The sequence below is a fragment of the Larus michahellis genome, chromosome 3, assembly GCF_964199755.1.
Source record: "Larus michahellis chromosome 3, bLarMic1.1, whole genome shotgun sequence".
Lineage (NCBI taxonomy): Eukaryota > Metazoa > Chordata > Aves > Charadriiformes > Laridae > Larus > Larus michahellis.
The window spans coordinates 7,008,286-7,032,516 of NC_133898.1; the positions used below are offsets into that span (position 1 = coordinate 7,008,286).

Here is a 24,231-nt window from a genome sequence, read left to right on the forward strand (position 1 = left end):
CTCACCACCTTAAACCCAAAGCAAATAACAGAATATGAAATAACACATATTCTTGGCATCAGGCGGCACGAGAGCTCCCCCGGGTCGGCTGCAATGCAAAGGTTAGCAACCCACCCATCAGAAGAAGATAAAATACAATTAACTAATTCATTATATAAATATTTTGGGTGGGGAGATACGAATCGACTTATCTCTATTACTGTTATTATTATTAGCTGCTGTTTGCTAAGGCTGAGTTTTCAAAGCCTTCTTTCACATTAAGAAGTCACAATCCCCAGCCTAAATCCCACCTTAAATTTGATGCTGATTGCTTTTGCAAGCTACTAGGGAACAAAAGCAGGGAGAGGAGTACAACTGGCGAGATAGTATTCTTCACAGCTGTTATTACTAGAATTTAGGGACAAGCCATTCCCATGCTATTTGAACATAATTCATACATTTGGACGAGAGGGAGATCCATAAACGCTCTCCGGTGAAGCCCCTACCTGTGTATTGCTTTCTAACATAAGTAGCTTTTGCAATGGAAAATGTAAACCCTGACTGCTGGCCTCCGTGGTTATTGCGCTGCCACAAACTCCTCCAAAAAAAAAAACCAACAAAAAACCAATAAATCTTAAAGCTCCCCAACCCTCTGGAACAGGCAAGCCATGAACTGCCCCTTCCGCAGCCAGGCTTGCGGGCTCAGAGGCCGGCGATCAGAAGGGCAAAGCGTTGGCCGTGTCAAAGCCAACAGGAGTTTTGCCACCGACTTCAGTGGGGGCAGCATTTTGCCTTTGTAGTATAAGCCGATGAAAAGCTCTGCCTCATAATCACATTCCTGTGGCTTAACATGTAAGCGCATGTTGGCTGCGTGGTGGTGACTGCTCATGTGCACGTTTCTCGGCCTGCAGGACATGCCAGCAATGCCACTTCTCTTACCCCACAAGGGAAGAGAGGTAAAGTAGTTGGGTTTGGTTTTTTTCTTTTTTTTTTTTTCTTCCTGCATTTGCCACACGCAGGGCTTGTAGGATCAGCTACCGCAGTGTCTGATGCGCAGGAGCTCGATTGTGACTGAGCCCTCGGTAACCTGAACCTGATGGTGGACTGTAATGACACGGCACGTGTTTATGAGATGAGGGACTGACGGTCCCACGCAGGGCTGAAATGGGGTCCTGGGCCATGGGGGAGCCCGGGGGAGGCCAAGCAGGAACATTCCAGCGTCTTAGTACTCTCAGGGTGCTGACACAGGCATCCTAACCCCGGGGAAACGAGTGCTTCATTTTCTGATGTAAAGACATCACTAGTTCATAGCATTTCAAGTGGAAGCAAGCCACGAGCGCTCCTTATTCTCGTATCTTATGTCACAGGTCCACCATGTCACTGAGTAACCTCAGTGCAATAATTTCAGTCTGACTACAGTGTACCTTCACATAAACCAAACTTAGGAAAAACCCCACAACCTCAAGTAAGTCAGCAGGAACGAATTTCTTTTCTGCATTAGTACCACCTTTTGTGGTACCGTACATACTACTTCTCCCTTAACTTCTTTCAAAGGCAGCACATACATAACCTTTGGGTTTGAGTTTCCTCTCCCCGTATCTCCTAAAATGTCTCGGCACTGGGGTGGCTGGTGACAGGGGAGTAATTAGGGCTTCAAATTAATGAACTACACATCTGAGGCATAAAAACCTTAAAATATCACCAGATGCTCAACGTTAACCGCACCGAGGCGCATTTATTTTAGCCAATCCATGCTGTAACCTTACCTCAAAACGTTGAATAGCTACTTACGTGAACACAAACGAGTAGGTCCTGATCCATTGAAAAAGTCCTTTAAAATCTGGTTTTTATGTCTACAGACTTCATAAGGTACTTGTCCTATTTCCTCTTCTAAGAGGGTTCATAGGTATTGTGAACTCCTGCCTTACCAGCTTCTTTGGCCAACGTCTAAGCACCATGTTGGCCTTTGTATCTCTGCCTGTACTGAACTCTGCTTTGCAGTAAAGTTTACCATGCTAGCTCTTTGTTCAATCCCAGCTGACGGTTCAGAGACCCAGTAACAAAAAGATCTTATGTCTGAAAAAAAAAAGAAGAAAAAAAAAGAAGAAAGCGCAGTATTTGTTAATAATATGTTTTAAAGACTTGCAGGAAGCACTGGCAGGTGGTCTTCAGCAAAGACTCTACCAAGATGATGAACCACCAGGGAAATACTGAATTTCAGAGGCAGCAAAAAGGACACCGACAGGCACAACACTGAGGTAGGTTTGTCTTCTGTCCTGCTCTACAGAGATAATAGACTCACCAAAAAACCCTAGTGTGCAGCAGCTCCATAGCAGGACATCACTGCAAGGTCATTGCTCGAATGCTCAGGCCTCTGAGAAGGGAGCTGAGGTTGAGCAGAGGGATGCCTTAGCTGCACCCAGCCTTGGGTTTTGGTGTCAGCCCAGATTCAGCACTAAAAGCTGAGTCTTCACAGAGAAAAGTCACTTCCTCTCCATAGTGTTCCAAGAAACCTGTGTAGAGAGGGACAACAGAGGGGAAGGGAAAAAGGAAAAACTTCTGTAAACATCCATAATGTTCAAAAATAAAAGTTTACCCATAATAGCGTTGTGCTGCCACTATATATTTATGCATGCAAGCTTTCTTGTCTTTTCAAGTAGACATTACTCCAAAGCAGCACACACTTAGCTTCAGTCTCATTTTGTAATGCCCATAAACATACCAGAGATGAAAGGTACCTACTTGAATTTGGGTAAAAATAGATGGGATTTTGAAAAGCAGTAAGAAACGCCTGGGAAAAGTGACCTACATATGGTCTTAATCATGCCAGTGGATAACCCCCACATTACCCCTTAAAAGGTCATCTGATAAACATCAACATTAGGCTTTTCTCACAAACCCAACACCTAAAATTGCTTCAGGCTACTGTAACGTGGCATGAGAAGTTAAATTAGAAGCATATATTTGGTAATAGCGCCTCTGAGAGGGAGTCTTCAAAAGCCTGTGTCCCCATTAAAGGATTAGAAGACCAGCATACGTATCAGCAACTACACTCCATCCAAAAAGAAACAGAACAGGGGACAGAAATCAGCATTTTGTTCCGATTAACTGTTTTGATTGATTAAATTTCTCAATTACCTTTTTTTTTTTTGGTACATTGCTGCAAGCCTACCGTTGGGGAATACTATAAAGAATACCACTACGACGTAGCACTTCCAAGCCTTCCCCTATTTCTCATGGGTCCGCTGGGTGATCTTTCTAGAATACCTGTTGATGAGGCACACAAAATAAAGCAGTTCTCTAAGGATTTTATAGTCTTGGGGTCAATTGTTACCAGGAATAAAAGTTACAGACTTGGAGATAAAACGATTCAAGAATAAGAATGGGGTCATTAAATATTTCTGGAAATGTGATAATTCTGTATGAAACAATGGAAGAGATATTAAAAAAAAAAAAAGAAGCATGGATAATTAGAGTCAATACATTCAAAAGCACTTTTTTTTTTTATTTGAGCATCTTCCCTTCTGCAAGCAAATCCATCCAATTTTTGTGAGCGCTAATATTTTGAGGTTGAGTATTTTGAGGTTGAAAGATGAAGGCAAAGGGCACATCCCAAGGATTGAAGACTGGCTGAGAAATTGGAGGGCTTAAGGTGAAGGAAATTCTCTGTATCAAGGTCATTGGGGAGGTTAGGATATTTTTAAACTGGGGACAAAACCCCTACCCTTGCAGATTTTTATATTTTTGGGTCTCGAATCAGGCACAAGAAAAAAAAAAAAAAAGGCAGGACAAGTTCAGTGAGTCTCTCCACCAAATAAATAGGGGTCTGATTTACGCTAGCGCTTGCAGACTTTAAGAAAGGCGAAATGGAAGTTTGCTCCCATTTTGATAGCCTCTTGCAGCTAGTCAGAAAATTCTCTGCCTGCAGGTTTTCATGGAATTTCCTATTTCTTTCATCCCCACCTCATCGTTTCAGCTCACACGTCAAGAAACACAGTTTCCTCAGTGCTGGCTCTACAACTCTTGCCCAGGAACAGACGATCAGGCTGCGCTCCTTGTCCTTCAGATTTCATTCCCACCGTGGAGGATTTAGGGGAGATACAGGCTTAATTTCCAAATCTGTTCAAGGTGAGCAGGACACGACAACAGCGGCCTTGCTCTTTCACAGACACAGCAGCTCTGAACTCCTAAATTATCCATCCCTAAAGTCCTAAGCAATCCTCATGGGTTTTCTCCCCGAACTCACGAGAGGGGTAGAGTAGTTCAATTACATTTTCTTCCCCAGAAGAAGAAACGTTTCTGAAGGCCTTTCTCCCGGCGTCTCCAGTATTTAACAGGTCCTGTCCCCACGGACTCCTATCTTAAGAGCAGACAAGCAGAAGCAGGCTGCTGCAGCAGGAATCCAGAAGCTGGAGCTGTCAAACCGAGTCTGACTAGATACCAAAGGGGCTAATAAAAGAATGGGTGTTTGTTGTATTTCTGGCAGGGATGGTTGCTGAAAAGCCTAGAGAGAAGGATCCCGAGACACCTCAGCTCCTAAGTTCCGATGGATGTATTTCTAGTTGATCAATCTCTGTGTCTTTGTCGCCGAACTGACTTCCCACTTCAGGCTTTTTGACAGCTGGACAAAGCAGGGTTTGAGCCGTGCCTTGCGTTAAGTAAGTGTGGAGAGATGTTTTCAGTCTGACCTTGCCAAATCAGTCCCTGGCTTGGGGCGTTTGCCGAGATCCAGGAAAGATTTTCCCACTGAACTGCAAGTGGGAAAAACTAATTCTTATCCACAGCGATTTGATGGAGTATTGAAGTGACAAGCGTTTCGGGAGATATGATTCTATCTCACGATCTGCAGAGCCTCTAGCCTCATAAAGCAGAAGAATATACTCGTACATGTTGATTTGGTGGTGGTGAAGGTAGTTAAAAGCTGATTATAAAGTATAATTTTCAGAGACAGAAGGAATATTTTTAACCACACTGTGGCTGCGTTCACAATTAGCCTTCTATATTAAAGAGATAAGATTTGGCACAAGCAAATGTGGGCTTTGTTTGGCTTTTTGTTCTTAAGTTCACATATTTTGTTAAAGTACATCAGATAATGAGATGTAAAAGCATACATAGGGATATAACAGGGAGCAGCAGAATAGCACAGAAGCAGCGAACAGAATATAAATGCATCATCACAGATAGCAAAAGCAGCTCTTCCACATTTAAACACTTTAATGTATTTCTCCCTTCTACTCGTTTACTCTTGTTCTTAAAACAATTAAAAAAAAATTCAAATCAATAGCAAAACCGGCATTTGGGATTTTACCCTGACCTCCATGCTGTACAGCAATAGTCCCCCTCCCTCACTTGCTGCTCTGCTCTCTGTTTCTTCAGAGTCATGGCTGTGCTAAATGATTATAATGCCACTGGGCTTTATAAGATCACTTTTGAGACGTGGAAATGTTTTATTTCATATATTACTTTGAGCATTTTCACTATCAGCACGCTGAAAAGATATTCTGCGTGAGCATGTCAGATGTTAATGGTAAATACGGTGGCTGGTAGTTCTCAGAGACAACACTGAGCTTTTTAACATACTGCAAAGAATTTCTATTCTGCTTTTAAATGTCACCTCTTCCATAATCTCTCCCTCATAATGAGATGCTCAGGCCTCTACCAAGTGTACCAACTTCTGCCAGAGCTGGAGAGTTGCCGTGTAGAGAGCTGACTCCGTGTCACACTCGTGTCCTCCTCCTCTTCGTTTTGGATGGCATTGCCCTGGGGCAGACGCCCAGGTAACACTGCCTGATAGGGTGATCGCCGCTGGTTTAGTCAATGCATTAAGCACTGAAAAAGGGACTTAACGAGTTGAAAAGCATAAGCTAGGAAAATACGGCATAGGTACCCTGTCAGCTTCTCACAGGCCTGAACCTGTGGCCTTTCTCCACGGGAGTAGAAAAGGCGTAGATGACAGCAAAACATGCTCAAAGGCTTGCTCTTGATTTCTCTTTTCACTTGGCAATAGCTAACATTTGGGACCAAAATAGGGCAAATACCAGCCAGGACCATGCAGTGGGCAAGCAGCCATGAATCTTACCTTATCCTTGTACTGCTCTGTACCAGTCTGGCTCCGCACTTCTGTATTTACTGGCAATGTTCAATCAGGCCCGATTGCAAAGACGAGCCTGGAATGAGTAAGGGAAAAAGGAGCTGTCAAATACCGCATTTAGAGAACTTAGCAGAGCACATAAATAAGTTATGGAATCAATATCCTGACAGACTGCTCAGCCAGGGGATTGGAAATGGAAAAAGAAAAGTCTATTGATCTAATAAATTGGTTTTTAAATCTAAAAGTGTTTTTAATAGATTAATAGTCCCTTACAGTGAATCCAATTTTGCTCCCGTAGGCAAATCCTCAACTTAGATATATGCTGAAATTTCTCCCCTAAGCCAGTCAAGCCTTTCTGCTTTGCACAGGGGGAAGCTGTGACCCCTGATTTCAACAGCCACGCTGTGTGTCAAAGGCGGGGAATCCTGGATTACCTCACAGAAGCCAGTTCCCAAACTCCCTACTGGCACATTAAACAGCAGCATGTTCAAACAAAACAGCGTCAGAGAAAAGCAAAACTAACTCTTGTTGGTTGAGCACACCCTTAAATTCATTTCTACCAGCTTCTGCGAGCAGCCTTTTCCGACACGAGCCTTCCTTGGCTCCCGGAGAACTGGATATTTCATACTGATGTAAGAAATCCGCTGCCACAACAGCGTTTGTTAGCCAGATTTCTGGTAGGCTGGCACAAAACAGCAGCCATTGCTGGGACTTCCCACTACAGCAGATAACCAAGAATCATCTTCAGCAGCCTGGAATGTGGGCTGAAAAGATGCGGGTTCTGCACCGAGGTCTGCCATTGACCTCCCGCACAGCATTGGGCAAGTCATTTCCTGCCTCCCCGTTACAGTTCCTACAGCTACATAATGGAGACGATGATACGGAACTCCTCTGTAAAGCGCTTTGAGACCTATTGTGAGAAAGAAGGCTGTAACCCCCCCAAATATTTCATGAATTACTAACTGCAGTGATGATGATACATGAAATATGTCACAAAAAGCCATTTAAAAGCTTGATGCATTTCAAGTTACAAAATATCAGTGAACTGGAAGCTCAGTTCTTACCATTTTCTCATCTACTAAAACTTACAAGATGACTTTCTGAAGTCAAGACAATAGAAAATGGGATTCCTAATCGCATCTCACTCATTTCTAGCTGGAAAGATTAATCACAGGAGCCAGATGTTCTTTTCTGGCCCTTGCCCGACTTACTCTCCCTATGTGGTCAGAGGTTAATAGGACGTATTAGTGGGAATAACACAACAATATCAGTTCTGTCCGAATCGGACAAGAAAAAACTAGTCCTTTGCTCTTTCTGAGCTTGATTCTTTTGCTCATTCACAGCTTCCAAATACGGAGCAGGTTGAATACAACCCACCGGGCTGTATTTATTCCTACCGGAGCCACTTTTCCTACCTGAGGACTTAAGGAGTTGGGAGTGTGTCTGTCCAGTGTGTTGTTGGATGGAGCTGCTCAGACATTAGGTGGGCGAGAAGTTGACTTGTGCAAGGGGATTCTCCGCAGCCTTGAGTTATTCCAATAAACACGCAAACCTCAACTGTTCTCCATCACAGATTTATATATAATTTGACTGTGCGGAGGGTGGCTTTCAGCATGCTTTTACATGTGGTTTGGCGATGTTGAGTCTGTTTCACAGCTTGCTTTTACATGTGGTTTGGCTGCAGCGAGGCTGATTTACTGTGAGTTTTCACATGGAGCTCGGCTATACCAGGGTCTGCATGTTTGGGATTTTACTACCCCTGTAGTAAGACAATGCAGGTCATAATTCTGAAGAACAATTTAGATCAAGTGAGAAGTTAAAAACAACCTGTCACCGTTCCCTGTAACGTCATAATAAAACACTTAAGCACTATTATGGCCCAGCTGCCTCCATCACGACCAGAGAGCTGCTGCCCCAGCTCCTGATTTGAAGTCGTATGTTTTCCGCTTCAAATGCAGGAGATTAGATATAAATCCTTACCTCAATTTCAGAGGTGGGATCCAAATGGCTTCCAGCCACGTCAGCCGTCCTACCTTTGTGGGGGTTTAATGTGCAGTCAGTAATACATTACAAAAAGAATGTGAATTATTAAGCCTTTCCTTAACCAGCCCAAATCACCAAATATAGCTATCTACAACCAATAATTTCGCCAGGCAGTTTCAATTGCTTAAGTTTTAAAGTGACAAAACTCACACAAGAGAGCACTATTTTTCACAGTTAGACCACAAGTCTCTCAGAAATTGTTCTTCTCAACCCACACAAAACATACTGGCAAACTTTAATGACTGACTCTGAAGTATAAACATGGAAGTGTAATTTTGATGCAAAGATTCATGCGTGTCTTTTGTATGACTTTAGCTCCTTTTGAAGCTCTTCTCTGTAGATTGACCCGTGCTAGCTGTAATAACCTTTGTCTGTATAATGTTAATCAAGTTAACGCCTTTCAGAAAAGCAACGTTATTCACCAATTTTTCAGCCTGGCTCTTCTCGCCCCTAGAACAGAGCTGTACATCCCTGCTTTTCATTGCCTGTATCAAGATTCCCCATCACCTGCAAATTTCTTTTTTCTAGGCTTCAAATCCAAGACGGAACAAAACCCTTACAGATTTCCCATCACACAGGTCCCAGTACTGTCCTGTTCTGATTTTGTTTTTCCTTCCTTTTATACGGAGTAACTTAGATTTACACGTACACAGGTTTTATATCAATTGTCTCATAACTTGTCTTTATTTTTCCCTGTCAGCTCTTGAAGAGGGAAGATAAGGCTGGGAAGGAAGGTAAAGGGGGAATTGCAGTTAAAGTGAATTCTCTTCCAAGAATCCACCTAAAGAAGGAGAGATATCATTTCCAGATGCTGTTATAGGACTTAACAAGTTAACAGGGCATTAGGTGTCACTTAAAACTTTTAATCGCTTACCAGGAGCTGAGCTGCAAAAAAAGACCAACAAACAAAATATATCAAATAAAGTCCAGTAAATGCTACTCAATATGTAAGTTGTCTGCAAATAAACATGCTCAGCAGATGAATTAGAAAAGGCAGAACAAAGCCTTTCACCTTTACACGGTTCTCGAAGCAGTGATCTGAGTGAGCCACCATAAGAAACAAATATTCTATCTGTGAAAACGCAAAGGAAACGCTCCACCCGTTGATGCTTTGATACAAAGCGAGCATTTCATATTAGCAATTTTTAAATGCTCATCTGTATCAGCTCTTAGCAATTTCTTTTCTTTGGTAAAAGCGTTCTGTCTCCAGTTACAGTGCTCTGACATGGATGAGAGCTGCAGCTTCCAAAGAAGTTGTGTGACTGAGCGTGGAAGCTTCTGGATGAAGCTGTATTTTACCTTTTGTGTTTTCCTTCAGCACAGCAAGTTTGCTAGTTCCTCCCTTTCCTGCGTCAGAGTTGGTTTGCAGAATTTCCTCTTCCAGAACTGCAGGACAGATGATAAAAAAAACCAAAAAACATTTAGAGGAGGGTCTTGCTTTTTTATTATTGGGGGTTTTTTGGGTGTTGTTTTTTTTTCTTTTTTAAAAAAAACTTTATTTCTGAATTCCATGAAATAATTTTTTTGGTGATCAGAAACCAAGAGACAGCAATATTTAAAATGGAGCCATCTTGATTCGGTTAGCGTTTATAGAATGATTCACAATTTCAGGACGCTGTTCATAGACAGATGCAATGCCATAAGAATTCATAATGGAAAGCATTTCTGGAAATTACGATATGCCCTCATTAGAGGAGATGTACTTTAGATCACGCTTCTTTCCAAATTTGATTCTGTTCAGTAGAGCTCCCGACTTACCGCGCGCTGAGGGGACACTGGAATTTAACAGCTTTAACCACATTTCATTTATCTTTGTAATCACGCTGTGAACAGCCCCCATGAAGACACACAGGTCATCACAAGCGCTCATAAAACAGAGCAAGTAACACTGGCAAGGGAACCTGCACAGTCTTCTCAGACCAAATTCCTGTTTAAGCCGCTGAAGATAAGAGTCAAATTAAGCTGTTTCTTATGTTAAAAAACGGCAAATGGCAACACTGGAAGTACAAAGACTAAATATGACTTGGGGGCTCAAACTACAGGCTTTTCCAACCCTTCCACATGTTGGCTGAAATGAACTCAGGGTGTCTTTACCACTGTTATCCTATCACTTCGTATCTGAGTCCAACATTTGAAGTGCAAGGGTTTGTTTTCAAATTAACCACGTCTTGCATGGTGGTTAACCATGTGCTTGATCTGAAATTTTTACTGCCACTCACCACTCCATTTATTGGATCCCTCATGAGACAGATTTGGAAGTTGTAAGATTTCAAAATCAATAGTTTTGGAGTTCTCTCCCAAAACTTAGAACTTGTCATTTTCAGGTTTCTCTCCCAAACAAGAAAAGGTAGAAACTTTTTCAATTTGTTTTGGCACAAAAGTTAGGATCTGCCCCTCAAAAGCGCGATTCCTATCTAAGCTTGCAGGAAAAGTGCTGGTTGTTGCATGTTTGTGATACAGTTGGAAGAGCTGCCAAGAACAGAGGCAGAGTTTCTTCAGCTTAGCACATTCAGTGGGTTCTGCTGTTTTCACCGTAGGTTTTCAGAGATAATGAATAAAAACATGGGCCCTTGTCCTCAAAGGTAATATGACCTCAGATATACCTATCAACACCCCATATCTGTAGGCTCCCACAAGGAAGAAGATATTTTTACCTTCAAAACCAGTAGGGTATAATCTCACCCATGCTATGCCTATGTCAGTACTTCTGTTCCCAGTAGCACGAGAGAGCAGGAGGACGCACTATGCAGAGAATAATCCTATATAAATGCCTTGCAGGTACACAGCACGAACAGCTTTTCCCTCGGGAAGTCAGTGCTGAGCTTGCTCTTCCGAGGCTGGTTCCCATCCATCCAGATGACCCGTGCTGGAGTGGCAGACTTCGTGACAGCCGGGGCTGCCTCAATAAATAATTCTTTAAATTATTCCTTCTGCCAGCCCTCCCTCCGCATCGTAATACGACGTGTATTGTCGTATCGGCAGCCACTGGGAAAATGCTAGCACACATCGAGCGCCGGCATTTCTGCTGAGGGCAGATACAGGCAGCTACATAAAGGCGGCACTGGCAGGTTCTGCCGTTTCCTCTATCTGCTGTGAGCAGACACCTCTGCAGAATTGCTCAGGCAGTAGTGAAACACAGACATGTTTGCAGAGTTCTCAGTGGGAAGTAAGATGAAAAAAGGTGGAAAGTTTTGGGAATAAAGAATAACGTTGTTCTCCTTTTACTAGAAATTCTTGTTTTCTTTTTTTTTTTTTTAAAAGACAAAACAGTAGCTGAATGACTACTGAAAAACTACCTCCTTCCTCCACTTTGTTGCACCATGAAGGACCTCTGCCTGGTATCAGGGTTCTGCCATTCCATATCTTTGCTAGCAAAGGATGCAGGAAATGGGGTACCCTTGGCAATGCTGAATGTCTTAAGACAAGGAAAGGAAAAAGAAGAGGAGAATGAAGAGCAAATCCCATGTAGATATAGTTTTAGAAGCATGTAGCAACCCTGGGAGAATGGATATGGCCAACCTCCCAACAGTAATGTATGAGGCTAATGCATTTTCCACCCGCTGCTGCAATTAATAAAGGCCGCTGCTAGACGCACAGGCTGAGCTCCCTGCTACAGCATTTCTCCAGGAAGCCACTGCTCTACAAATAACAAATCTTATCCAGTCCGGGTGAGCCAGTTATGGAAGTTTGCCAGAGGCATAAAAAGAATATGCTTTCCTCTCTTTCTACCCAAGCAACCCTTCTGCTGAATACAATGTCTCTACACATTCACATACAAATACACATTGCTGCTAATAGAACATACCGTTGAACTGCAGTAACCTAACCACCGCAGCATCAGAAGAGCAGTTAAGCATTAAGTAGCGCTCTGTGTCTCCCGCTCAGCGTGCCTTGAAGATACTGAGTTCCGTGAGCTCAAAATAAAAACAGAAAACAAAAAACCCCGAGAAAACACTCAAAAAGAAAGCCACGCGAGTAGATGAAAACTTCAAAAGTTTTTCCTACTATTTTTCTACTTGTGGATGACTTCAGACTTATTCTATATGGAAATTACTTCTTTCCTAAGTGCTAAACTCTGCACTGGACCCTGCTGATGGATGACTTTGAAGAAATCCTCCCTCCCTCACCGTCCCTTTGCCTACAGATCTTGAATTTGGTCCCAAGACTACTTCTCACGTTGAAATGAAGTTCTTCGTATTTCTCAGAATTGTTTCAGAGCGAAGGCGGCATTGAAAGGTGATGCCTCGGTCTGCGGGGGTGATTAGTCCAGATAGGTTCCTAAATTAAAACCAGAAGAAAGTTTACCACCAAATAAAGTTAAGGTGTAAGTATTTGAACAGAGGAAGGAATCAAGGTAGGAAACCCAATTTCTGGAGATTCCAGAATAATAATTCTTTCATTGCTGGGGATAAGCCATGCTGAAGGTGCCCATATCTGTAAATTTGGACTAATGTGTCTAAAACTCTCCAGAGAGGATGTAGGCATCACCCTCATTTTATTTGTATTGAGGAGACAGAGACCCAGGAACTGCAGAGTTATAAGGACTGAGTATGATCCAAAGCTGTTACATAAATGCCAAAAAAAAGGCTGCCGAGCTCGAGACAGTCACAGCCTCTGCCCTTTCCCCTGCTACCTCCGGACCCATGAGCCCTGTAAATTAGCAGTTAATGGAATTGTTACCCAAGACTGCAACACCTGGAGAATACGCAATGTGCCACTGGTCAGAATTTCCAAATGAAATGATGCACCTTGGCTTTAATAACCAAGGAAATTTCGCAGGCTCCCTTGCAGTGCACAAGAAAATTCCACTCACTGAATTTGCCTGCAAACCACCCTGTTTCTGAAAGTAGTATGTTATTTACCTGAACAATTACAGAGTGCTTTTAGTGTTCCCAAGATACAAATCAACTAGACCAAACTCTTTGTTTCCCCCATTCTTCTCCTTCTCTAGGTTTTTCTTTTTTCCTTTGATATTTAACAGCAGCCATTACTCCCTTATAAAGTTTTTCATCACCACTTCAGCCTCAGTGCTGCGATCTGAATAGGCAATGATCTACAGAGAGAAAAAAACCACATACATGCAGAATCACCAGGACCTGCCTAACCCACCTAGAAAATTCCCGAGGCAAAGGAAAGAGGGAAACTAGGTGAAAAGACTGTCTACAGCAGTACACCCCATTGGAAATTTCAGGTCTCACACCTGCCTTGGTTCCCCTCCAAGAGGGCTCACGATAACAATTCAACAGTTTGCCATCATCATGTCTTATCTAGTCTCTTATGTTAGAAATTTAGCAGCATTAATAGAGAGTTTACTTGATCGCAGAAGAAAACATCTTTCCCAGGACTTACACTGGTGTACATTCAAATGAGAATGCTGAACACAGTCCACGTTTGAGGTGAAGAGAAAAATGTAAGTGCTTTAAATCAAAGCACAGAATGGTTGGGCTTTGATTTAAAATTCTTATATAAATAGATTTTTAATTTGTGAAAGCCCTAGACAAGATGCAACATGACCCTCTGCAAAATTTTTCCTAGGCTTCAGTGGTGAAGTCCTGATTATGACGGTTCTCATGCTGCATCCAATTTCAGTGCAATTTTGAGTGTGGTCTTCCAACAAAATCATCATCTCAGCATGTTATCCTGGAAATATAGCTTAATAAATCACAGCCAGTACCGAGATTAAACGGGGGGGGGGGGGGGGGGGGGCGGGGAAGGGAGAACTTCTCACCAAGTTGTAAACAGTAGCCCTTGAAAATTAAATAATTTTTCCTAAAGTCCCACCATTTTCTCTCCTGTGAGTGTACTATATTGAGTCCTGTAGGCAATGGAGTCATTGTTTCAAGTAGACCAAATAGTTACATCAAATTTGATTTAAATTCTGAAGAGCTAAAGCAAATGGCTGTTTTTTTTTTTTTTTTTATTAGCCATACAACAAAAGAATAGATTTCTCAGCTGGATTACCTACCTTCCTCACCCCCCAACAATGTAATCCTAATATATCATCCCTGTGTATTGATTAGATTTAATTTCAACCATTAATCAGTTTAATCATTAGTTAGTTGTGAATCACAGACATAACCTCTATATGGAGAAAGACAACCATCTTCTGAAGCACTTTAGGCTCTCCTACTTTTCTTCCCCCCCCCCTCACAGGAAGCAGGACACTCCAAGTAATTTTTGTGTCATTGTGGAAGTAAAGTTGAATAAATGCACAAAGGTTTTAAAATGTACTCTTTCGTCTATGTTTAAGTCAGAGAGAGCATAGAGCTTTCCACACTCTGTTCGCTGTCATCCAGCCGTTCCTCACTTCTGACCCATAGGTGGCTACAACAATCAAGGGTTGTCTGTGAAATATATTCATCTATATTTGGAGTAATTTTTTTTTTTTTCTTTTTGAATAATTGCTAAGAGCTGGTGCCAAATCCTCTCCAAAGCCCCAAACCCTCTTTCCCTTAGTTATGCCACGCCTGGAAGAAGGTTGGCTCTATAACCTTCAATGATGGGAGGCTTGGTGTCTCTGACCAACAATAGTGAAGTATCACAAATGGTCTGGATGAAAATGGTCTGGGTGAGGGAGAAGAGCAAAAACATCCAAGCACAGGACAGGTCAACTGCCATCCCTCACCACAGAAAAAAATTACTTAAAGGAACACAGCAGGTGGGAAGGGAAGACATAAACATGGGGGGGGGGGGAACCCCTTATGATTAGCTCCTGAAGACAGACAAGAACCCAAGCAGTCACAACATACATGAAGTCAGCCAAATAAAGCTTATGATGGTGATATTTGAGAACCTGAACGTGTAACAACCAACAAGGCCTTTACTCTGCGAGCTCCTGAGCTACCTCAGATCTTGCTAAATTCCTGGAAGATGCTGTAAGTTGAGGTATTTTCAGAACTTGTCCTTAGGTATGCATTTTATATTGTTAAGAAGTGACCTACATAGAAATAATTGCCTTCACACAGCAGGCACACATGTATATGTGTTCTCAGAATTCACATTATTACTTGCAGTGCTTTTTGATCTGCACTCAAGGGGAAATGCCCAAATTCACCCTTCAAAGTTTGCCCTTTTTATGAAGTAACTCCTAGATCTTGATGGATTCTAGCTATCCCAGAGATGGTCAGAACTGAAAAGGGAAGAAATGTGCGAAATAAAGTCTTTACTTGTCCAAGTTCTGCTTATATCGAGATTGTTTCAAGTTTAGTAATCCACAAAGAAGCCAAACAACCAGTTTGTTTCTTAGTAGCTATTACCTTGTTCCTCTGTAAACGTTCTCCAGACTTGCACAGGAGCCTGCATCTGGGGCACCTTCTTCTTGTGCCCATGTTAACTGCACAGTTACACATCAGACGCTGCATCCCAAAGCCTGGGTCTTGCTGCTTTCACAGTCATCTTGGTCTAACAGATCACTCTCGAGTGCATGCTCGCTCTTCTACCTTTTCTTTACAGCATTAAATTAAGGATAAGAAAAGAAAGCAGAGCAAAGATGGAATTTTGTGATGGCCTTAGGTGCCATGTATGTACATAACAGCTTGGATCCTATTCAGTCCTCACAAGTCTGCAGTTCCAGGCCTTTGGTTCACCCGGGACAGTAAGCAAACCAACCTCCCTGAAGGATGTATGCCTTGAAATGATAGTTTCCAATCCTACGGCCCGATCAGAGGGTTCTTCTGGTTCACATACTCTTTTTTTTTTTTTTTTCTTTGAGACCTTTAAGGCTTAGACAGAGTAGCAATTGACCTACCTCTTCAAAACAGGTTTGAGGGTCTCTCAAAAAAAAAAACAAACCATAAGGCCAGTTTTAGCATTAGAGAGACACCCATCTCCAGTGCAGCTCCTACGAGGGCTGGTTGCCCAAGCCTGAGATTAAATGCAACCCCAGACCAATGAGGAGAAGGTGCGTAGGTAGGGGCTCTCAGGTGTGGCTGGTGGCCCCAGGTGGGGTTGGGTCAGGGCAAACAAGGCCTATTAATGCACTCAGGGCCCTGACAACTAGACCTTATTTCTACGGATCCCTTTGGGGAGCAGGGCGTGTTTGTTGTTTATGGGGTTCAGCCATCAGTTTGCCTCTTAGCAGCTGATCTCCAGTCCATAAGACTTCCATAAATGGAGTTTGGGATTGGGATCAGGAAACTAATGCTTAAGTAACAGGAGTTTGTTTCATATCTATCTGACAATACATTGCATTCCAGACACTTATGGGGGAAAAGGACCGTACAGAACGCATTCTTAAAAAAAGTCAAAGCCTGCATCCACAGGACAGAGAGAGTAACACCTCCTTCTCTCTCCCACTTTTCGTCACTGTATAACCTCCTCTAGATTTATATACCTAAATAAGTGTATAGGATATATACTCTTTTACGTTGTGCAATCTGTAAGCAACGGTCCGTTGTGTAAATACCATATCTTTTAAGATCTTCCATTCATAATTTCCAGGAGGTAGTAAATTAGGAAAAGAAAAAGGTTGCTTTTCACGAGCAAAGACTAGAAGACACTAAATTAAGTGCCAATGCTAAGTAGAAAGGTGAACCCACATAACTCTGATGTCAGAAGGCCCAACATTAGGAATAGGTCCTAATTCTTACATTATAGAGTTAAAAAGTTGCATTGATAAACAACTCAAAATATATGTAGTTAGAACGTAGATGCCAAAAGTAATCCCTGGAAGTTCCAGCCCCTGAACCACTACAGAGTCCAGACTGTCAAAAAGATCCACGATACGTCCCAGATTGTGTGTAACAGGCACAAACTGGGTCTATTAACTTGCATCCAGAGCCAACAGTAGAGGCCAGAAAATGTAGGTGGCCTGTTTTGAAGGAAACATTTTCCCCACTGCTGCCACATTAACAATCTGTTGTTGAGTCAGATAGAAGGAAACCTCCCTCCCTCCCTCCCTCCCTGCCCCATCCGGACTCCCGGGCTGCATCGTCCTTGCTGGCACGGTCCTTGCTGCCTGCCTGCCCCTCGATTCTGAAATGACCGGCCGCTTTGTCCAGGCTATCGTGTTGAATTCTCAAAACCCATTTGAAATTAAGTCAAACACTCAAGGGGAGACAATTCTGCGGACTATAGGGAGCTTTTATAACATCAGCAACGACTCAGGTTAATGGGTTTGGTTTTTTTTTTTTCCTTTCTCCCTCCCTGGACACACGAGCCGTTCCAGAACTTGTATCTGAATATTTGGTTCTCACGTATTATTTATTTAGTTAGCAGTGGCATTCCTATTTTTATAGCTTTGAGTTTTTAACTTTCTTGTTAGCAACATTAACAAGGTTTACGGCATATAAAGTGAGCTGTGGCATTTAAAAAATGTTGGCCTAATGTAACACCAGCTTTTTTTTATATACATGTTCAATGGCAAACTCCTACTGACAGGCAGAATGCATTTCTATGTCTGGGCAAGTTTATAGATGGTGTTCCCACCTCTGGGCCACAAGGTCACAAATTTGTTTCTGATTCTATTAAAGAAACACTCAACAATGGTAAGTTTGTGTGCTTTTTTTTTTTTTTTTATGAGAGGGGACTGTTTTATGTGATCCAAGATCTTAAAGATACTCCAAGGAATCTCTGTTGAATGCCGGGCTTTTCACCCCCATGCCCTGACCAAATAACGCTGGCTGCAGAATCGAGGAGCTTTGTCTGGCAGTTAGATAAAACAGATTTCAGGGAAATCTGACATGACCGAAAAAAGAAGAGGCAACGTCTCTCTCATCTGTCTGTGCGTAGTTATGCTGTCTTCAGAGGTGTTTCATAGGAGCAGGATTTGACTCTGTATCGAAAGGATGTACAGGAGTTAAAGATTCACGATACCTGTTCTCAGCCCCTATTTCCTCGGCAGATCCCAGGACCTCACCCAAAAGCTTTGCTGCCTGGCCCTCCATGCCTTCCTCCCTTGCCCGCTTTCATCTGTTTTGCAAGATTTTAGAAACCAGGCACTGGTAAATCAAGGTACCTCCCTCAGTGAAGAGACATTTGCACCGCACACATTAATAAGAATAATTACTGAACTCATGGCAAGGACAAATAAAAAGACAAATATGTCACGGATAGTTCCTATTGCCCGATGAGACACCAACCTTATTCTTTCTTGGAATTAATTCGGTGAGGTATTTTCTCCTTTTATGCCCTGTGATGGCTCCAGTTGCAGCTTCCTCGCCGTAACTGTTTACCGTATGATGCCCAGCCTCATTTAACGAGAGGGGAGGCAGCGTCCAGGCTGGCCTCAGCCGTCGCCAACCTGAAATCACTACATGCAAGGACGCGTTGCGCTCTGGGACTTTGTGGCTACAAAGATATAGACTTTTGGCTTGAGAAATGAGCGGGGGCCAGCAGAAAAACTGAGCTGATGAGGTAAAACTAAGAGCGCAGGAGAGAGAGAACCGGCATTTGAAGGAGGGAGGATAAGCTCGTGTCTTTGCTGAAAGCATTTCAGCATCATCTGTTACTGTCCAGAAGGCAATCATGGAAATGCAGAAGGGCAAGAAGTGCAGCCCTTTTTGTGGGATCTGGGTTCCTGCGGTCAGGCGGATCAAGGCCAGGTATCACATGCCTCTGCTGAAGGGAGATCTGCTGGAATAAAGCAAGAAGCCAGAATTTCTAGGCTAGTTAAAAAAGCTGATCATGTTGCAACAGAGCACAGGAAAGAGAAGTTGGCTGCAGTGTCTGACTGGAGGCCTTTTAGCTACATGAGAGGACTCCAGGTCTATTCTTTCCCTAATTTCCTTATGCCCCCAAGGAAGCTTTTGGTGGAAATTTGCTTCCATTTATGGGAGGACTGGAAGAATGAGGGCCAGACTGTGACCGAGCATCTGGCAATAAGAAAGAGGGTTCAAAGGAGAGGAAACTGCTCGAGCAGGATTTGAACGCGCTGTTCTGCACAGAAAATTGACCTGTGCATGCGACAGACTGTCCCCACCACTCATTACAACTAGATATTTTTTAAAAGTGCCAGTTCAAGAAACTCTCTGAGGCTTGGATCCAGTATGATGACTTCGGTCGCTGAAAATCGTCACTATCACGCAGATTCTTGTGGCCCAATGAAGTACTATGTGATCTTTTGTGCAATATCGCCTGCTTCAGATTCTCTCCTCCGTGATAACTGTGGGCTTGGCTATTTAAAGCAGTTTGACAATAACACACGAAACTATTATCAAATATCTTTGCTCAGATGAGACGTTTCTTCCCAACAGGTATTTTTGGTTTCTTTCTGTGCTGCGTTTGGTTACCTCAAAGGCAATGTTTATGATCACCATGCTATACCTTTTCTAAAACAGGTTGCAGCTTGCCTTGCTCCTCCTAAGAATGGCAAGTTTTCTTTTGGCTTTGGAAAAGTTTGCAATTTCCTCAGGTTTTTAAAAAATCCCTACAGAAACTCCCTTAAAATAAAAATCTATAGGTAGGCAGCAGGTATATATCTCCCTCCAATGCACAGGCAAACAATTTACCTCACTTGCTGTTGCCTCTATTCATTTGGTTACTGTTACGAACCACTTGGGCAGTTTACAGCATCGCTTCTGTGAGAAAAAATAGGGGTTTAACGTGTTTGCATATTCATCAGAAAAGAATCTAAAACGGTTGGTGTGGCCTGTCCCTGAGAGATGTGACTAATAAACAAGGAACGATCAATTGCCTCGCACCACGTTCAGGCTTTCTGCTCTGATAAATAATACGGATGCTTTGTCTGGGAATGTTGGTGAAATGCATTCAGGCAATGGGGGGGTCCTTGACTTTTTCGCTATTGATTGGCATCACGATGCCAAGGAAGAAGTTTATCACAATTTTCTATCGAGAAAAATAGCAGATTTTTACCTGTAATGTTTATACTCACCTCCAAGACCTTCTTGCGAGATAGTTTTCCACAGCTCCTCTGTCCCATTAGGCATATAGAACAAAATACTTCAAAGCACTTTAACTCTCCTGTTTCTGCTGAGGAGTTTCCCCTCCTGCAACGTTACACGTATGTGAAATCAGTGCTAAAACAACAAAGTACAGTGACCAATACTGAAACTCATTTTGCTCAGCAGCACGCCCTACAAAGCAGCGTTTATGTGACAGTGCTAGAAGACTAAGAGCTTGCTCCTGGGAGAGAAGCTGCTGCGCACATCTGGGTTGGTTTGGATCCATCAGCCTCCACAACACACCCTGCAACACACCACCAAAGTGGTTCTGTGCTTCTGACGGGCAGCAGCAGATCTTGAGCGTGCATTGGACTAGATCCTCAACGGGTATAAATCAAAGTGACAACACCAAAACCAATCCAGCTGCTGCTCTTTGCGCACGCGTTACGTCTGACGCGAGACTCCCGGGTACCACAATCACCACTCCAATGTCTTCTTCGAACCAGCCACCATCATGGCACAAAATACCCAGCTCTTCCAGCAGCTGTCCCCCTGCCCTGCGCTTTCAGGGAGTCTCTCCTTTCCCTCCGCTCTTCCTTCCCTTCCTTCTTCCCCCAGAACTGCCATTGCTCAGCATTTTGGCTAGGAGACCAGTTCTCCAAACTGAAAACATCAAAGCGTATCTCTGGTTAGATCTCATCCCAACCCTCCAAGTTTGTTGACTTGGAAGGCAAATAACTAATAAGGCAGCGTGCCATTGTTTTCTGTTTATTATAATGGAAATAAATTGTTGGCTCTAAATCAGGCACTGATTGTTCCTTTTGATATCACTGCCAGGAAGCGAAATAAAACGGCGTTTTAAAAATCACCTTTCACAGAGAGTGCCACAGGCATTTGAAAGATGAGCCTTTTTCCATGTCAAAGTCTCTACCGGAAGTGCCAAACACACCAGAAGAAAAATTCAAATCCTTCCCCAGTAAAACAAACCAAAAAAAAAAAAAAAAAAGAAAAAAAAAAGCCCACGACAGAAGGTGAGAGCAGGATCGCCTGGGCAGCGGGGTCACCTGGGGGGGCTGGCACACCACAGACGTCCTGTGAGCGTTCATGAGGCTTCAGCAGAGCTGGCTCCACAGCGAGGAGCACTTCCTGAAGAATATGGAACACATCCTTCCATTTTTTTTCCCCTCAAAAAAAGCACAGGTGGGCTGAATGAATTACTCTGTCTGCTTGGCAGCCCTTAAAACTAATAATAAGAGACTTCAGGAGCCAAAAAGACGGAGGGGGTGCTTTGCCTCAGAACTTGAACCCCCCGTAAATCTTCATGGTGTGTTTCTTTCCTGTTTTGTCTTTTTAAGCTCCACGGAGCAGCAATTTCATTGCCCCCCTAATGCCTTCTCTGCATTTTAGCTTCTTCCCTACAGACTTTTAGGTGCCGATTTTCAGGTGTTTGCATTTGTCTCGGAGTGCTCCCAGCTCTAGCTAACGCGGGAACATGTTGCGCATCGGCACCACTGTAACATGCACAGAGAGGAGCTTCCTCATCGGAGTTTGCAGCTGGATCCAGATCTTAAGCGATCCAGAGCACAGTGGTGTTCGGTTTTCACGACGTGCTGCAGTATGATTTGGCTCGGAGCGGAGGATAAAGCGGAGTGCCAGGTTCAGATCTCAGGCCAAACTGGGATTTTGCATTTCAGCTACCAAACTTCATCACGGTTTGGCAAAGTCGTGCTCTCACCTGCTCACGCCATGTGGAGAACACCTGTGATTTGCTGGAAAGGCGGTTGATCGCGCTGTGAGAAAATCCCCGTTCGAAAGCCGACCTATGAGAGACGGTTTGGGCTGACTCCGGCTGCTGCAGACAACGTGCACCGGGAGCGCAGAGCCACTGAAACAGGCTTAGACTCTTCAACTGCAAATAAAAAAAAAAAAAAAGGTATAAAGAAAAGCCGTCAGGAGCAGACGGCAGCTTTGTGCCTTTCTTTGATGTCACGACTCTTGGAACCCGTGCAGCCTTTTTATTTGTAAAACCGGGACTCAGATGCACAGCACCAGCACGACCTGAGAGTAAACTGGGAGAACTACGTAACTATATCACTTTCTACAAAAGCCTACTTTTGAAAGACTCCGTCATACTACCTCTAGCTGGTGTTCCAAGATACCATTTTTTGAAGAACGTGCTGGAAGACACGTTTTCCAAAAATCAAACCAATACCCACAGCTTCAATGGCGACAGATCTGTGAGCGGCAAACAGCGTGCTCTGCTAAATAATAAGGCCCCGTTTGACACACATCTCATGCCTATACTTGGCTCTAAAGTGCATCCTTATTCTGCAAAGTATTTAAGTATATTTTTAATTTCAAGGCTGTAGCTATGTCCCACAAAATGGGGCAATATAACTGGGACCTTATAAAGGGCTTATGACATAGGTGCTTCTCTGAATTGAAAGGTCTGAAGGGCTCCCACCAAAGCGCCCGGGGATTAAGTAAAGACTTTCCATTGGCTTCGGCAAGCATTCAGCCAGGTCCTAATTTTTATGCTTATTACTAACGTATAAAGGGAAATTTGGAAAGGAAAAGGAAGGACCTTTTTCTCCAGATAATACCATCTCTTCTAAATTATTTCTGAAAATTAAGGGTGTGATTGCTGACCTGTAAGTACTTGATGATCACACTTTGGTTTGAACTTTTATGAGGGTATGTAGATTTAATAACTCTAGCACTGCCCAGTAATTTATTTCCCAGGTGGGCTACGAAAGTCATCTGGAAGAAGGAAAACGGCGTCTAAGGGCTTGCTGTGCAAACGGATGATTGTGCTAGCTACATTAGTGTACATTTTTGGGAAGAGTTTTCAGAGGAGAGGTAGAGTATACTTTCCTAATAAAACCAACTCTTTTTCTTTAACCCAGAAATAGTGCTTCAAATTCTTGCATATTGTAATAAAAGATCCGTGATCACTATCTCCTGCTCTTAGGTGTGGACAGAAACCGGGTTCAAAGACAGCAACAAGCTATTCAGACCCCAAAAGCTGCTGTGACAGAGGCGTGAAGAAGCTCTGAATGACTCAAGAGGGTCTTTGCAACCATGCCACCCCTTCCCGGGCCGTTCTTCTTTCCCCAGAAGACAACCAACTTCAGGGGCTTTGCACAAACTTTCGCGCACTGAATAGTGTGATACAGAGTCATGGTACCTTCAGGGCAGTAGAAAAGTCTCAGGTGCCAAGGGGCAGCTTTTTTACACTCAGTAAGTGCCCACTTGCTGGCAAGGAAGCCCATATCGTGAAGCCCACCTGAGGAAGCTGGCGGATGCTGTGAGACTCAGCAGGTTGACTTTTTTATGCCATTTGGATCCTAAAGCACCGCGGTTTGGATAACGGTGACTGGGACATCCGCAAATCACTTGATAGGCGTTGATCTGTCCTATCTGAAATGACAAAAGTAAACATCAGACCTGAAAATCCAGTTGGCACTGATATTCTGGCACCTGAACCGCTACACGATATTTACAGGTCCTCCTTGGAGCCCACGGAAACGATATACTGTGGCATGCAAAACTGATATTAAACAAAATTTCTGCTTCTACAGCTGATGTGGCCTCTACTCATTCCACCCAGCAAGTCACCGGGAATACTTCAATGCAAAGAAAGGTCTTTATTGCTAAGTCTACTTTTGTTCTTTTTTTCAAAACTCTCTTTGGCAATGTTTATGAAACTTTAGGAAACTGATTCCCAAGGAATCATCTCCTGGACACAGCACAGCTCAGACTGGTGCGACACTCATGCTAAAGTTATCTTGGTTTAACTTTAAAGCAGCACCTCCCTGAGGACCCCTCAATCCTGGAACAAGCAACGTGTTTCTGTGTTCTGTGAGAGCCTGGATTATTTTTAATCTTCTGGACATGTTACAAAGATCAATTTATAGTCTCACAGAGACAGTAAGGACAAGGGCTTGGGGGCAGGCAAAAAGGGAATTGGCTGTTGCTGATTAGTGAGTAGTTATTTCTGAAGAGAAGAAACTTTTCAGGGCAACTTCGACGTTCTTGCACTGCTTCTTTCATTTCAGAGGAAATGGAGTATGAACTGGCACGGACGCACGGACTGCGGCGGATCTGTGTTCCCTTAGGCCAGCAGGGATTTTTGATCAATACATTACAAGTCGCGCAAGGCCTCACCGTTCTGTACAGGTGCTATGTACAAAAAGAAATACAAAAGATGATGAGAAGAAAGCTTTCTTTTACTCTCCCCGTTACAGTTTCATATCTAGTACCACAAATTACGCCAAC

The 24,231-nt window shown here is 43.2% G+C and overlaps 1 long non-coding RNA gene across 2 annotated transcripts; it reads right to left on the bottom strand.

The window, feature by feature from the left end:
* Positions 1-211: 211 nt before the first annotated feature.
* On the bottom strand, positions 212-21,854 carry LOC141740193 (uncharacterized). 2 transcript variants are annotated; one of them, XR_012585911.1, is made up of 6 exons: positions 21,689-21,854; positions 19,944-20,058; positions 9,413-9,499; positions 6,059-6,146; positions 2,282-2,492; positions 212-2,055 (listed from the first exon to the last, which is right to left on the bottom strand). It is a non-coding gene; the product is annotated as an uncharacterized LOC141740193 (long non-coding RNA). The 2 variants fall into 2 exon arrangements; XR_012585910.1 differs by lacking the exons at positions 212-2,055; positions 2,282-2,492 and adding an exon at positions 3,116-3,246.
* Between the last annotated feature and the right edge of the window lie 2,377 nt (positions 21,855-24,231).